General features: G+C 40.5%; 1 protein-coding gene across 12 annotated transcripts in view; it reads left to right on the top strand.

Moving 5' to 3' along the window:
* KCNH7 (potassium voltage-gated channel subfamily H member 7) overlaps positions 1-17,181 on the top strand; it is a 273,427-nt gene that overhangs the window by 201,054 nt on the left and 55,192 nt on the right. The window lies entirely within an intron of this gene.

The following is a 17,181-nucleotide window of genomic DNA, read 5'->3' as shown; positions in this document are numbered from 1 at the left end:
GCCAGGAACTCTACAGCTCACTAAATTTAAAATTAAATTTGAAGTGCTCCCCAAGATGCCAAGAATACTTCACAGAATGCTTCCAGGGCAATTTAGCTCATGTTTCTATTCTCTTTATAGTTTTCTAAAATTCTGGTCCTGGTGCTTGCTTTACAGTATTTCTTCTGAGGATGAGAAAGAAACAAAGAATCAAGGAGTGGTTTCCTTCCCACGTATAACCTTTTCTCATTCATCATTCCCAGTTTTTGTGTGCTCGGTGCCTTCAGCACGCTGTGTGTGTGACACTTTACAGAGTACGAGAAGACAGGTCTCTGCCCCCAAGGAACTTGGGGCAGGGTCATAGCTCAGTGGTACAGCATCTGCTTTGCTTGCAGAAGGTCCCAGCTTCAAATCCCAGCATCTCCACATAGTGCTGGAAGAGAGCCCTATCCAAAAGCTACCTGTCAGTATAGACCAGGTGTGGCTAACCTTTGGCCCTCCTGATGTTTTTGAACTACATCATCTATGGCCGTTGACCATTGGGAATTGTAGTTCAGCAATATCTGGCAGGCCAAAGGTTTCGCACACCTGGTGTGGACAATTCTGAGCTAGATCAGGTGTGCGAATGATTTGGCATCAGACAGCTTCCTATGCTACTCTGAACTGGCAGTCTATTCCATCTGCTTAGAGTTTGAGGAACCCCTGAAATTTAGAGTTGTTCCCGTTTTGACGGGACTGTTACAACCCATATGAGGTTTCCCCATCACCCTGACCCTTTATCCTGAACCTTCAGGTTGCAGGTGATGGGAAAGACCTTTGCCCAAGATCCTGGACAATCATTGCTGGTCAGAGTAAGACAGTCCTGGGCTAGATGGGCAAATTGTCTGATCTGATATAAGGCAGCTCCTTATGTTCATATACATGAAGGGGTGTCAACATTGCATCCCATGGCCTTAAATGCTACACCTATTGGCAGTGACGGTGTCACACATTTGCTCTTCGATGTTCACTTCACTTTCTTCTGCCACATAAAGAAAATGTGGTGTCCCTTCCTTTTATTGATGCTCTGGCCTTGCCTTTGATCTTCCTGGGCAGAGAAGGGCAGAGTAAGGTTTGAAGAACTTCAGTGAAAAATATAGCAGTGGCCAGCGGGATGAAGCAGGAGGGACATTGCTAACTTGGCTTCCCAATGCTGTGGTCACTTCTGGTAACTGGGAGGGTGAGAGGCAAGGTGGCAGAAAGGTCAACACAGTGCGAGAGCAGCAGCAGAGCCAATCTGACACTCCTGACTCTTCCTTTCACTGCACCAACCTGCCCTCTCAGTTATCAGCAGCATGCCATGTGGTTATAAAGTGGGGCCATGTAAATGACACCCAGCCTACTGTGCCAGCCACCAATGGAAGGAGAATGTCAGTACATAATTTTAATGTTGCAAGGGAAAGAAACAAAAAGAAGCATGTGAGGCCAACTGAACAGGTGGTGGGGTGTTCAGTGGATCTATTTGATTTAGCACAGTCCCCCCTCCCCCATTTTAATACTACCAGATGTGCAAATATTTATCACCTGTCCAATCCAGTCTGCCTCACACAGCATTTGTTATTCCAGGTGGTAATTATTCAGTATGCAAATTTTCCAAATAGGAATTAGCAGCACTGGTGATCTGTCCCACTGTCTGAAGATTAAGTTCTGTGAATTTATTAAGTTGTAAATGTTATCTGTGTTTGTCATTTTGGTGGATGCATTTTAGTCGTGCGTTCTTATGTGCTATTCCAAAAGGATTGAGTGTGTGCTTGTGTTGGCATGCTAAAATGGCTAACTGCTGGTGAATCCTAAATCAGGGGTTGTCAGCACATTGTTTGTGGGTCCCATGACACCTCTGAAGGCCTTCATTGATACCCCCTAGAACAACGGCTGCAGGCTCAAAGCTTTCAACTTAAAAAATAAAAGTACAGCCTTACTGAAAGGAAAGTTATAAAGCAAAATGTGCAGGAACCCTTCTACAGTAAGCAATTTCCGTGAGATGAGACAAGCCAGATTGTAGTCAAGATGCATCTTTCCTGTTTGAGTTCAGATCATCCCTAGACCCCTAGATATTATTTTCTGCAAATGATACTATGCAATAATGTGGGAGGGTGTATAATAATCCCCTCCCCAGGTGGCAAATGCAAAACATAAAAACTTTGCAAAGAGGTCTCAGCATATCAGCTGCTGTGCAGGACCTAAAGCCAGGCACTCATGAAGGAATCAATGTATAGTTAACTTGCAGCATAATGGCAAGCATGTCTACTCAGAAGTCAGTCACTTTTGTTTAATGGGGATGAATGCCAGTTAAGTGGATAAAGGATGGCAGCCAAGGTTTGGAATTGGCATTGGGGGAAACTGGATTATTGTGCCATTAACAGCTGTATCTCCACAAGCAGTGCTAGCAGGACGCGGCTGAAATCCCATGGAAAACAGTGAGTTGTCTGGGTTTGGGAGAGCCTAATTTTGTCCCTAATTTTGCTATTTTTCTAGAAAAAGAGGTTCCAGAGTTCACCATGAACGCCTCCTCTTATAATGGCAATGGTGGGCAATCTGAGAGGTGCTGGAACTGAGTTCCAGTGAGTTCTGCCTGGAAAAAAAACCCTGGTTTACACCACATCCCCATGGAAGCCATTTTGTGACTGGCACCCACAGAACACTCTCAAAATTCAGAGTCCAAATAGGTTGACAACCCGTGTTCTAAACAATATGGTGAAGCAGTAATTTAAATATAGCTATACTTAGAATTACCTTATTCCATGCTGTAGATTGAAATCTTGAGGACAAGGTTAATGCCATAGTGTATAGCTAATGGGAGTGGAAAGCAGCCTGAAAAGAGAATCTTGTGAACTGTGCACTTTATCATATACCACCTAATTTCCAGATGTCCTAAGCCAGACTATAACTCTTGGGCAAGGGAGTGGGTATCAATTTGCTTTTTATATCCTTCTGTCCTATTCATCTTTCTTGACAACCAGCTCAGAAGAACAGCCCAGTTGCTACATATTTTACACTGACAAGTTCAGATGGGGTCTTGGCAGTGATTGTCAGGAAGAGACAAGTCTTCCCTAGGGCACAAAAAGTACCTTTTATTAAAGAAAGCTGAAATGCAAAAACCTGACATCCCTCCCTTTTTAATGACTTTTTTTTAAAGGAGATTCTGACCCTCAAACTTTGAAGAAAGGGGCACAATAGTACATAACATTTTCGTTTTCCCTGCCCTCCCCATCTCTTTCTGTCTCTCACACACATAGAGAGACAGAGAGACGGGGACAGAGACAGAGGTGGACTCAAAACACATATTTAAAAATGCTGTGAAAATGCTATATATATATATATATATATATATATATATATATATATAAACGTTTTGAAAAACACACTGAATTTTTCATAGCTCACTATCGCCATCTAGTGTCACATTTATATATTGCACTTTGCAACACATTTAAAACATTTTATTTTCAGCTGTGTAGCTGAGTCCTGGGACAGAGATCTTCCTGAGAACTTCAGGGGACTGTTTCCATTTCTGGAGCCGTTTTTGTATCCAAACCATTCCCACAACTCTTGTATGTCATAGAGGATCACTGTGGAACTACAAAACTGGGTTGTGTGACCAGCCCTTAAGGAATTGCTCCTTAATTACTGAGAAAGCTTAAGGTTTAATCTGTATTTTCCAATTATGCCTGTAATCATCCTAGTAATGTAAGCTTAATGCCACTTCATTACTATGTTGTCCCTGTGATTTGTTCAGTTACAGTGTCTCTCTTGTCACCTGTCTCTCTCTTTCTCTCTTCCTGTTCCTGATGAGAAAGGAACATACACACACCACGTGGAAAATGTTGCTCTTCTACGTTAATTTTTAATACCTTCATCCAGTTAAGATTTCAGCTTTTATTGGGGTAACATAGTTACAAAACTTTTTTTTTAATAATTGCAACACAGGTCCTAATTATGGTAATGATTTAAGTGTGCTTAATTACACTATCATTTCCAAAGTGTAATTATGCAACAAAGATGTGGAAAAACAGCTGTGCTGGAAGGGAGGGAGGAGGAAATGTGAGTGGGGGGTGTACGCTTTGCGGAGATGGGCCCAGCAGCAGAGATCAATGGGCTGATTCTTCCATGTCTCGCACCTGTGAAATCATTAAGTGGGTACAAAATGCTAACAAATCACAATGGTGTGCAGGTGTGCAGAGATGAAAGCCTAAGCCAGGGACAAGAGACTGGAGAATGGGCTTTAAAGCCTGGATGTTTTCAAAAATTATAAACGTGGCATCTTTCTCTTGAAAGGGGATCAGTGGCCTTTTTAATGGTGCTTTCTTCCTTATGGGAAGCAGCGTTAAGGCAGGAGGCCTAATCCTCTAAAAGACACTCCGTTGTTTATGCAGCTGGAGTTAAATCAGCCTGCCATGCAGGTCTGCCCTGTGGTCTTTAGAAAGCAAGATGGTTTTATACTGTACCTATTGCATCACGCAGGCCACCAGACATTTTCTAGGTGAAAACAGGGACACTCCGCATTCTAAGGATCATCACCTTAGCATGTGTAGCTATGTAAGTGCCTGTGCCTGTACACACATGCTCTCTCACACACATGTTGTCAAAAGCTCTCCTTTGCCTTCATATTCTGTGTAAGTAATCCAGGAGCCTAACCCATGTTTTTGTCAGTTGTGTGTAAGAGATCTCCAGTAGGCCCATATTCCCCCACTCCCGTTGGACTTGTTCACATGTCATCTTGAACACAGGTACAAGTTATCTCTATGTACCTGTCGGAGGGCATCGGAAGGAGGGAATATTACAATAATAGAGCATTTCCCCCCTCTCTTTTAGCCGTGTGTAAAACCTTCCTACTTGTCTTCAGAAGCACCATTTCAGTTTTCAGGGTCAATTAGGCCAAATCAGGAAAATAAATTCTATTAGGCAAGCATTTGGCTGCTTTAACTGAAGAACTGATTCGTGAATGAACTTGTGCTAATTGAAAACATCTAACCAACAGGTTTCCATTAGAAGTTCTGGAAGACAGGTAGTTAATGAACGATCAGAGAGTTTAAAAGAATTGATTTAGGAAAGATTAGCATGCATATGATGTTAAACTCAAAAGAAGCACATTTAAGAGGAAAGCAGTTTTTATCATGAAAATATTGCTGGGTATGAATAGAATCCTGGAGATCCAATTGGATCTCCAGGGGACCATTTTTGTTTGGATTTCACGTCTACTGGGCATTGCTTAGCCTAAAGTGGGTCAGACTTAAGGAGCTTCCAGGCTCACTGTTTATTGAGCATTGATGCCATTAAGTTTGCACAAAACATGCACCGATGTTGCTCAACATTGCCTACTTATTGAGCATTTATCCTGATATGCTGACACAGAGGTTACATAACCTTGTAAGATAGTGGTTGTTATCCCTCACTTTCAACTGTGATTTTCCAGTCAGTTCCTTATCAGACTGACACTAGATAATTACACTAGGAAGTGCAGGATAGCAACCAAATTTTGCACAACTAAACAGCCCACCTATAGCGCCCCTACTTTATAGAGTTCCTGTATGTGCAATAGCATAATTTGAATTCCCGATAATTTATGTTTTCCGTTGTTTTCTTAAAGGATGACTCTAGGGGAGAAACCAGGAGGAACGTTACTATTTATTGCAAGTCAAAGAACATAATGTTAAGAGGCAGCATACAAAAGCCAAAAATAAACGAATATTGAGGACAATGTTTCCAATGCTTTAAATGCTGCCAATTGTAACATCTGCTGATGGTTTTCTCATAGGTAGACTCTTACTGTTTTTAGATGGTTTTCAGTAATTGTGCTTCTATCTCTATAGTGTATTGTTCTTTTATTCATGCTGTGGGCACATCGGTGGAGCAGCAGGACAGAAGTGAATAATGAAATTTTGGGTTCATTCGCATAGGCATGATCATACCTGATGTCTCATTCCCTAAAGACTCTCATTCTCTATTGAAATGCATCCTAATGATAATTGATTGTATGGAATTTCTATCTGGTGATTGCTTTGCGAGGGCTGATCTATACATACATGCAGAGAGGACGGTCTGCTCCATGCTAACTAAGAGACACCTTCAGTAGTGTGATGGCATGATGACTCACATCAATTATGAACACAAAATTTGGTTTTCTTGAGAGATAATTTGATCTTTTTTTCGGAGGGGGTTTTGCCTATCTGGCTCCTTGCTGGCAAGTCTCTCCCCATGCCTCCTGCAATAGACAGAAGTGGGTTTTTTGAGAAATTTTCCACAGGCATACATGAAATAAATAATTGTTGTTGCTTTCAGTAGTTCATCCAGTGTGTGGCTACTGGGCATTTGAAGAAGAAGAGTTTGGATTTGATATCCCGCTTTATCACTACCCTAAGGAGTCTCAAAGCGGCTAACATTCTCCTTTCCCTTCCTTCCCCACAACAAACACTCTGTGAGGTGAGTGGGGCTGAGAGACTTCAGAGAAGTGCGACTAGCCCAAGGTCACCCAGCAGCTGCATGTGGAGGAGCGGGGAAGCGAACCCAGTTCACCAGATTACGAGTCTGCCGCTCTTAACCACTACACCACACCGGCTCTCTTTGAAACTCAAGTGCACCAAAAGAATGTTCTGAAGGAGTTCCTCCCACAGAGCATTCTCTTTGGCTTGCTCTATGAACCTCTCCCATAAAACCAGGCATCTCTTAAGAGGCAACATGTTCTTCTCCAAATATGGCATTTACTGTTTTCTACGCATAAAGACAATTTTATAGTATGCTTAAAAGCTTTAGTATAAATCATTAATCATAAGTTACTAGGCTTCTTGGTGATGTTGAATGTGTAATAGAGACACAGGAAGCTTTATGTGTCAGGAAAATGCAGTTTGGCACCAAGGGAACCTTTCCTACGATTGCAAAAAGGGCTTTTTTCCAGCCGGAACTTGCCGGAACTCAGTTGGGCACCATTGCCATTCTAAGAGAAGAGGTAGGTGTTCATGGTGAGTTCAGGCACCTCTTTTTCCAGAAAAATAGTACTGCTAATAGGGACCATGGTGGACACAAAGAGCTAAAACACACACATGACATGGTTCTTACACCATCTCTTTAGTTTAAATAACCACAGCCACACAATACCAAACTCCATGAGAAGCTTCGCATCTACTTTGGCCATGAGATATTTCCCCTGTCTGCTTTGCTAACTCACTTGGTTCCACTAAGGCTGCCTACACACTGCATTTTTCGAAGTACATTCAAATCACATTTCCCCCCTCTAAGAATTATGGACACTGTGGTTTGTTAAGGGTTGCTGGGATTTGTAACTCTGTGAGAGGTAAGCTACAGGGCCCAGAATTCTTTGAGGGAAGGAAAGCATTTTGAATATATTTTACATTCAGTGTGAACACAGCTTAGCTTGATGCAAACCCCTTTACATAACAGTGGTGAAGTGAACATTTGCCAACTAGGCAAAGTCCCACCCTGCTCTGAACTCCGTTATTATTATTATTAAGCATTGTACATTTAGTTTTATGCATTGCCCTTCTCCAGCAGTGGGGCACAGTGTTAGATATGATCTGGAAAGATCTGTAGCATTCTAGCATTTTACAAGCTGGATCTGTCTCCAGCCCATGCTTTGTGCAGGATTTATGGGTGGTAAGAAGGGTTTATGAGAATTTTAGTGGTGTTATACCCAACTCCCCATTACTAAGTTTTCTTTGGCTTCAGTGGCGCAAAGCTCAGTTTGCCCTGCTTCAGCTAAACTCTTTGGCAGGAAGAGATTCAGGATCTTAGGTTCAAAAAATGGGCACTTTATTCATTTCCAGGCAGGTTTAGATATTAGCAAATTATGTATTGAAACCAATACACGGGAGGGGAGCATCAAGCTTATGTTCAAATTGCCCTTCTGCCCGGGGAGCTGGCCGGACTTTCCATACTGAAGATTGGATTGCCTTAACGGGTGAGAGCAGACAGGACTTGAGAAGCCAAAATCTGTTAGAAAACGTTTATTTTAAAAACAACGGCAACAGAAGGTCAGTGAATGGATTGCAACTTGTAAAATAATGATATAAACAGAACCGTATGTGTAGATAACGATTATAGGGGAAACAGAAAAAGGGGAAAAAAGAACAGAATATGGAAGGCAACTCGACTTAAAAACTTAAAGAAACAATATGCAACTTAACTTTTCAAATCATAATTATAGTATGCAAAATGAATTATATATTTAACTCTTACGCAACTCTACTTTATTTGCCCACTAAAACTTCCACCAGTCCAAACTAGTTAAAAAGCTTTACTGTGATTCGGCTATGTAGTAACTTATCCTAAATATCTGGAAAGGTGGAAAGAAAGAAAGTAATAGGGATTTGAATCAACCCATTTCTGTGGGTTCAGGGAAGAGTTCTGAACCAAGGGGAAGGATCCACAGAAATCATGGCGATGTGGAAAGGGTTGGGAAAATAACTTTCTATACAGAGCAGCAGCAACTTGCGAATGAAACTACTTTCATGCTTTATCAGAACAGCAATTCTTTAAATCCTTCTTATTTAATTGCTTGTTGGGTGAATAGAAAATGCTTCTTAATAAGGGTGTTGAGACTATGAAGGCAATCAATGAGGGCATATTCCTTTGCAGTTCATAGCTCTTGGTTAGTAAAGAACATGCTGAAAAGACCCCGTTTGTTTACTTCAATATGAATATTGCGAGGAGAGAAGAGTGGCGGGTTAATGGGAGAGAGAAGAAGCAGGAGGGAGGGACATCATGCTTGGTTGGTTGGTTGCTCCTGACTAAGGTGTCTCATAAAATGCAGATAAATATAGGTAAGAAAAATGATGCAAACTTTCTCCCATTAGCACTCATTGAAAAGGAAACAGTCGGTCACACCTGTTTCACTGATATCCTTCAAATCAGTGGAGTAGGATTTATAGTCTACTTAACCATACAGAGTAAATCTATTTGCTTCGAGACATTACCTGAATGATGCATTTGCCCACCAGCATGAAAGTAATTTTAGATCGGCCAGCAAAAGCAACTCCTCCGGCTTAGAGCTACTTTTCCTTTTAATTAATCTGAGTCATAGTAAGGCATAAAGCATAATAACAATAAATGTTGCTATATAAAGTATTTAAAATGGACGACAGAAACAAACTTTCTCTTCATGGAGGGGGTGTTGCTTCAGGGCTATAGAGTAATAGCTTATAAATACGTTAACACTGGAAAGCTATTCAAGCTTATTCAGGAGTAAGTCCCACTGTGTTCATTGGGACTTACTCCTTTATAAGTGTGCTTAGGATTGTTTTAGGATCAGAACTAATTTCATTGCTTTCAGTTTCTACTATAATGAATTGTTACATATTAATCCTGCAAATATATTCATTTTTATGCACACTTTCGTCTAACATATGCAGTTTTATGAACATTGTTTTGTGAACATTCTCCATTGTTTGGTTGGAGCACTGTGTCACAAAATTCGGATAACAGCAAATTTCAAAGGATGGCTTTTTTTGTTCTTGTATCATTGCGGTAAGTGAAAATTTGATAAATTTGGGTTTAAATGCAAAGTGAATTTCTCCCCATCCCTATTTTAGCACAGCACTAATATTAAAGACTTCTGCCTGCGCACAGCCCATGGCACACTGATAGCTAGTGTTGGACTTGAAGTTTGATTTCAATGTCATAATATCTTCTTGGGTGCATTCTGATATCCTTTTGAGTGACTATGTAGTCCGATTATTACCAACAGAAATGTGACACCATGAAAATTATTGTCATTGCTTATTCCCCTTTTAAAAATACATACACATGCACACAAATGTTTGGTAGTGGTAGGTAGTGGGAAACAACATAATTGAGATGAACCATTCATTCAGTTCGGGATTGTATGGCTCCTCAGAAGGTTAAACATTTCTAGACTGTCCCTTTGGGGTTTCCTGGTTACTACAGAGCTTTTTAGCCCAAGATCACAGAGCTTCTCCACACTTGCCCTTCTAGGACTTCGTAGTGCTTTCAGTCAAGTCCCTTTGAGGCTTTCCTGGAAAAGTCTCAAAAAATGCCACTCTTCTCCTACTCCCCCCCCCAAAAAAACCCCCTAAAAGTTCTGCCTTTTCAAAAGGGCAGCTTTGGGTGCCAAAATCGAAAGTGGTGCATGTTCATTTCCAGCTGATTAGGTCCAAAGGTGATACAGCTGTCATCACAGCCATCCAAAAGCATCTCTAATTATAGTCACTCGCTCATTAAACTGTAGCATTTCAGAGACCTAAAAAAGTCACAGCGCACCTCAAAATGGCAATTTGGAACAGCACGTTGCATGTTATTGGTCTCTGGAATGCGATGTTTTGCCATTCCTGAGTGCTCTGATTTGAAACCGTTTGCCCTGTCCAATTATATTAAACTCTAAATTCATTCTCTTTAGAAATGTTTAACTCTAATTGGGAGTTTGAGAGCATTAGCTGGTCAATAATCAGAGTCTTTTCTTCTGCAGACTTGTCCCCCCCCCCTTTATGGGTTGTACTAGCTAATTAAATCCAGCACTGAGGTTGTAATAAATTGTATGGGTATTAGTTCATGCCGTGTACTTTCTGAGCCCAAAGGAATTTAATATGAGTATGATAATATTGATTTACTGTTTAGTGGCAGCAAAAAAAATAAATGCTAATGTGAGACTTCTCCGAACTTTTTGTTGCATTCAGATAACAAGGCCCACATTAAGTTTGATTGAGATTCCTGCAGATATAATTGCAGAGGGGCTTCTCTCTATAGTAAACTGGGATTCAATCCTAAATTGGGATGGAAGGCGAAAGAGAGAGAGGGAGAGGGAGATACTTGGAGAAGCCAGGGATCAAACCTGGGTCTTTTTCCATGCAAGTAGATGCAGATCTATCTATCATCTATCTATCTATCATCTATCTATCATCTATCATCTATCTCTATCTATATCTATATCTATATCTATATCTATCTATATCTATATCTATATCTATATCTATATCTATCTATCTATATCTATATCTATATCTATATCTATATCTATATCTATATCTATATCTATATCTATATCTATATCTATATCTATCTATCTACCTACCTACCTACCTACCTACCTATCTATTTATCTATCTATCATAATATCATTATTCCACCTTTTTTGCAATGAGCTAATGGTGACATTCATGGTTCTATTCCATTTAATCTTCACAGCAAACCTGTGAGGTAGGTTAGGCTGAGAGGCAGTGTCTAGCCCAGGATGACCCAGCAAACTTCATGGCCAAGCAGGAACTGGAACCCTGGTCTCCCAATTGAAACAACTCACATTTTCCAAGGTTTAGTCCTTCACAGTCAATCCTTGGTTTGGAATCATATGGAGTAGGGCGTGAACCTGCAATAAAACAATGCTTGATGGATGGATACAGCTGCGTTTTATGCAATCACAGGAGCACTTCTGGAAACTGAATGAATTATTGCGGAAATCAGATTCAGCAGATCAGATTCGCACGCTGCCATTTTCTGTCTAATCACAAACCTGAGGGAGGAAGCTTGCACAAGTGAAGTTTCTAATGTGTGACATTTTAATGTATTTTTAATCTTTGTTGGAAGACGCCCGGAGTGGCTGGGGAAACCCAGCCAGATGGGCAGGGTATAAATTATTATTATTAAACGGCCTCAACTTTGCAGTATTTTAACTGCCCCGTTGGGAGTCCCTAAAATGTGATGTTTTGGGAAGCCACTGTTCCATTAATTCATAACCCAGATGGTTGTTGCTTTAAATGGTTAACAAATGATAAAGTGAACTTGAGGCTTACTTACATATCTCAATGCATTTTTATTTTCACTCTGAGTGTCAGTTTCAATAGCTAGGTGAGTCAGCAATATGCAGTGCTGGTGCTTTTTTGTGGGGGGGGGTACGCAGGGGTACGCATACCCCTAAACATTTTGTGAATCTAAGTTTGGCCTCATTGAGAGGCAGTATTTCAATATGAGTAGGAAAATGAGAGTACCCATAAAGATTTTTTGAGAGAGGGCGGGGGAGCACTGTGCAGTGCAATCCTATACATGTCTACTCAGAGGTAATTCCCACTGAGACAAATTAGACTTACTTCCAGATAAATGTGTGTATAAGATTGCAGCCTCAATTTCTTAAATACAGTGCATGTTACTTTAAAGAATATTGGGGTACTCTCAGTGCAACTAAAACCAAGACGTGTTGGGTATTTTTCAGGTGCCATTAACCTGATTTTGGAACAGATTGATTCTTTTAAGACAAATAAGGCATGTGTGTCAAATTTTGCTACATAAAAATGCTCAGTGGGGGGATGGCTGTTGCTAAAACCCTATTGGCCATGTGTTGTAGTGAGCTGCCTTTCTGGTGCAAATTCAAATGTCTTTGATGCTGTAAGAAAAAATTCCATTCAGGTTGTATATGATAAAGATCAAGATTATTTATTCTGCTATTCTCTGAAATGCAATGCAGCTTTGTTTGGTTCCTCGTGTCATCAAGAATGAAATGGCGATTGTCATCCAGGGTAACGTTTGGCTTAGTTTTCACTCAGGCACCTGCATTTGTTATGAATTTAGGAGCTAAATTCAGATTTGGGGGTTTTCTTTAGGGGATACAAGCTAGTACAGGTTTTTCAGTCTTTTTTTTTTTTTTACACAAGAAAATGGAAGAAATTGGCTTGGCTGGATACAGCCTGATGACTTCAATGGAGACAAAGCAGAGAGGAATTGCGACTCCTGTTGATTCAGATGGAAGGAGAATCCTATGGTGCAAAAGAAATCAGGCAAACTAATGAAAATGACAGCATTAAAATCAAACTGCCTTTTCAACCTCAGAGAACATAAGTGTTATTTGAAGCAGTTGTGGTGGCATTTATCTTTAGATTTTAAAACCCAATCGAAATGACAATATTTCTTTTCTATGAAAAAGCCCAAAGAAACTACCAGCATTTTAAAAAATATATATTCATTTTATCTGTACAATATGTGCAGGCTGCTGGTGATGACAATGCCTAGTCATTGTGGCTGCTGTTTTTTTCTATATCACAATACTGGTTGTAGCTCAAAAACAACAAAGGGCCAATGTCAGCTTGAATGAAAGGTGGCTCTTCCTGTAGTTCAGCTCCCATCTTCCTTGAACATTGGCCATGCTGGCTGGGGTGTTAAGAGCTGGAGTCCAACTATGTTTGGAGAGCCATCAGTCAGCCTCTTCTGCCTTAAAGACTACAAAATGTATTATGACATCAGCTTTAATGGACAAAAGCCCACTTCATCAGCTGCACAAGAGGTTGCATTCAGCCATCCTAGACTTAATCTGTCTATACTGTACTTTATTCCAGAAAAAAAAGTTGATTCACAGGGTTTTATTCTCTTTTCTATATGAATATTTAAAGTGTAATCCTATTCATCCATTCATCCTATTCATTTCTCAGCAGTAAGCCCTATTAAAATCAATGGGGCTTACTTTTAGGTAAATGTGTGTAGGGAAAAGGGAGAGAAGAAAAAAGGTTGTCAACCCACCACATCCAATGCCCTGCCAGACTCAGGCCAGCAGGACAGAAGTAGTCATTACTCACCCTTTCCCATTTTTGTCCCTTTGACCCATTCCCTCTTGTTGGGAATCTCTGGCACACCACCTTGTCAGCTGATAAGGACAAAGGCCATGGAAGTGTTTGTTAATTAAATTTGTATAACCTCCTACACTCTCGGGGTGGTTACAACATAAAAGCAAAGTATAAGAACAGAAAATACATAATAAAAACAAAAACAACCCAATAACCCCCTCCTCCCCAACACATTTTAAAAGTGCATTGAATATCAATCTGCCAAAGGCCTTGCTAAAGAGGAACATTTTTGCCTGGCGCCTAAAGGTGTATAATGAAGGCACCACGCGAACGTGTCTGGGGAGAGCATTCCACAAACGGGGAGCCAGTGCAGAAAAAGGTCCCTTCTCGTGTTGCCACCCTGCGGACCTCTTGTGGAGGAGGCATACAAAAAAGGGCATCAGAAGGTGATCTCTGGGTCCAGGTAGGTTCATATGGAGAGAGGCGGCCCTTGAGGTATTGCAGCCCTGAGCTATTTCTGTAGTAAAGGAGGGAAGAGCCATCCAATGTCTGCTTTCCCTCTTCAGGGTCATACCTGTGTCTCTGCCCTCGGAGAGGGTGCTCCAGGGCTCATGGGCACTCTCCACAGGACCATCGGAATACAGGACTAGTCTCAGAACTGCTGGTGAAATATAAGGGATCCTGGGTTACAAAGCAGTGGGCCGTTCCTTGGCTTTGCCAACATATCATTTGACCCATGCAAACACGAAAACATCACATCCACATCCGTTCCTGCATGTTTTTTAGAATTGATGCTGCAGGTAGCGATGGCATGGGAAGAACTGCGGCAACAAGCACCTGGCAGTGCCAGAAAGAAAAGTACAGTAGTTGTGCGGCTGCTAATTAGGTGTGCACAATGCTGCGCTCATTGGCTTTCTCTGTGTGCCACTACAGGGTTCCCCAAAGTGTGCATTTGGAGAGGTGTTTAGAAAAGCATCTGCATCTTCTCATAATCCAGGAAGGTTCATGCAACAGCATCAGAGGTGGCTGTGCAAGCAGGTTGTTAGACCTTCTTCCTCAAAATTCACTACAGAATGCAACTCTGGCCAGTGCTGGCCAACTCAGAAATATAAGAGGGGTTGTGAAAGATGTTTCAGGGTTTCTTTCCATGGGCACACACTCCATCATCTTGTCAGTCTCCTGAATCACTTTTCTAAATAGCTGAATGGGATTTTTGAAACTTGACACCGTTCTGTGCCTATCTTTGAATCCATGAATGAATAGGTTCCTACTGATGACTACGACAGTGGGCCTCTAATTCAGTGACAGAAGCCATAAGCAAAGAGATGCTTCCAGCCCTTATACAATACAATACAAATCTTTATTACGGTCATAGGCCAGCCTAAAAGGAATACAGTCATTTAAAACCTGAAAAGCTAAAAGGTATTAAAACAGAAGGTGAATATAAAAGTCTATAAGAATTCAAAAGAAGCTAAAAGAAGGGTTAGGAGCATTGGGGAGGTGTGGAAGATCATAAAAGGTTGCTATATAAAAGACTTTAACTATTAATTTACAGAGCACTCTGATATGTTCATTAAATCTAGTTTGTGGCACAACTCATCCACTGACGAATTTGAGTGCTGCTGTGCAGAATCTAGCAACACTGTATGTTGTAGCAGGATTGGTATCTGAGAGCAGCCGGGAGGTATAGAACTGCCCTGTGCGCCCTGAGTACCCAAATTATTTGAAGCCAAGCCCAACTTCTCTATGCTGCCCAGTTGGGTTCCTTTTCCAGTTTTGCACCACTAGAGCTTCCAAACCCTAGTGAGCTAGTTTCTGCCACACTCGCCAATCCTGTGAAGTCTCATTGGCTTCAGTGGCACAAACGACTATGTGTGCAGATCAAGAAAGAGAAGCTACATGACTGGGCAATGAACTGGGTTGGGTTTATTACAAAGAAAGGAATATTCAGCTCCCTGAACTTGTTTTGTTATGTTCATCCATAGGAGTGGGGTGTGAGTCCCTGGATTAATTGTTGGTAAGTTTAGTAGCAGCGGGGACAACAGATCAGAAGTGAAAGGTTCCTGGAGAGAGGGAGGAGCCTAAATACTCACCTCTCTTTGAGCTTTCAATACATATTGAGCTTTGGTACATATGGGAAAGGAGTGGCTCCAGGTGCGGCAAAAAGGCTGCGATTCAGCTTTTTATATGAACCAGTGCAGCCAGCCTCCATTAGTTAAGTGCAAAGGAATAAATAATAGATTTATCCCGGCACCCTTGCCCATGTTGCTTAATGGCTGCTTAGAAGCAATTTATAATCTCTGTAGAACGTAATCATTCCCTACTGTGCTGTTCAAAAGAAAAGTGTGGTTATTAACCCATGGTGTCCTCCCAGTTTTTCACAGTATGCACTTTTGTTCAACCAATGATGCTGTCTACGTGATTAAGGAGAGGGTGTGAGGTTTCTGTTTTTTTAAGTTACATTAAAGGAGGTTCACTTTTTTAAAAAGGAGCCCAAATTCTGTTTCCTAAAGCCCTTTAATCTGAAATCTTAATCTACAGGTATATATCTACATCTATCTAGAGCTAAATCTGTATCTATCTCTCGATGATAGATGATAGATAGATGATAGATGATAGATAGATAGATGATAGATAGATAGATGATAGATAGATAGATAGATAGATAGATAGATAGATAGATAGATAGATAGATATAGATATAGATATAGATAGATAGATAGATGATAGATAGATAGATGATAGATATAGATAGATAGATGATAGATGATAGATGATAGATAGATAGATAGATGATAGAGATGATAGATAGATAGATAGATAGATAGATAGATAGATAGATAGATGATAGATAGATGATAGATAGATAGATAGATAGATAGATAGATAGATAGATAGATGATAGATAGATGATAGATAGATAGATGATAGATGATAGATAGATAGATAGATAGATAGATAGATAGATAGATAGATAGATAGATGATAGATAGATAGATAGATAGATAGATGATAGATAGATGAGAGAGAGAGAGAGAGACATAAATAGATAGATGATAGATAGATGATAGAGATAGATGATAGATGATAGATAGATGATAGATAGATGATAGATGATAGATAGATAGATAGATAGATAGATAGATAGATAGATAGATAGATAGATAGATGGATGATAGATAGATGATAGATAGATAGATATGAGTTACTGAGAGCAAAACAAAATGGAAGACTGTGCCATACAGCCCTACTCAAAACCTGTTGTATTTCCGATTGAATAACACTCTCTAGCTTTTCCATATTTTTCAAGTTTATACCTTCTGTAAATATATATTGAAATGTGTATATATATATCAAATCCACACAGAGACTGTGTTCCAGAGCTCTATACTTCAAATTCCCATTGCTGGCTGTGTGTCCCATGAACCTTAACAAGCATGAAATGTTTTCTGCAGAAGTGGGAGAGAACCCTGCTCATAAATGCAGAGCTTCTTTGTGGTATGGCAAACATAATGTGCCATTTAAAGTGCTTAATAATAAATAAATATCTCTCTCTCTCTCTCTCTCTCTCTCTCTCTCTCTCTCACACACACACACACACACACACACACACACGTATGTATGTATGTATGTATGTATCTTCCAGCACATA

Source organism: Podarcis melisellensis, assembly GCF_964234715.1.
Source record: "Podarcis melisellensis genome assembly, chromosome: 1".
Taxonomy (NCBI): domain Eukaryota; kingdom Metazoa; phylum Chordata; class Lepidosauria; order Squamata; family Lacertidae; genus Podarcis; species Podarcis melisellensis.
The sequence above is the reverse complement of the archived record's forward strand: the minus strand, read 5'-3'. Positions and strand labels throughout refer to the sequence as shown.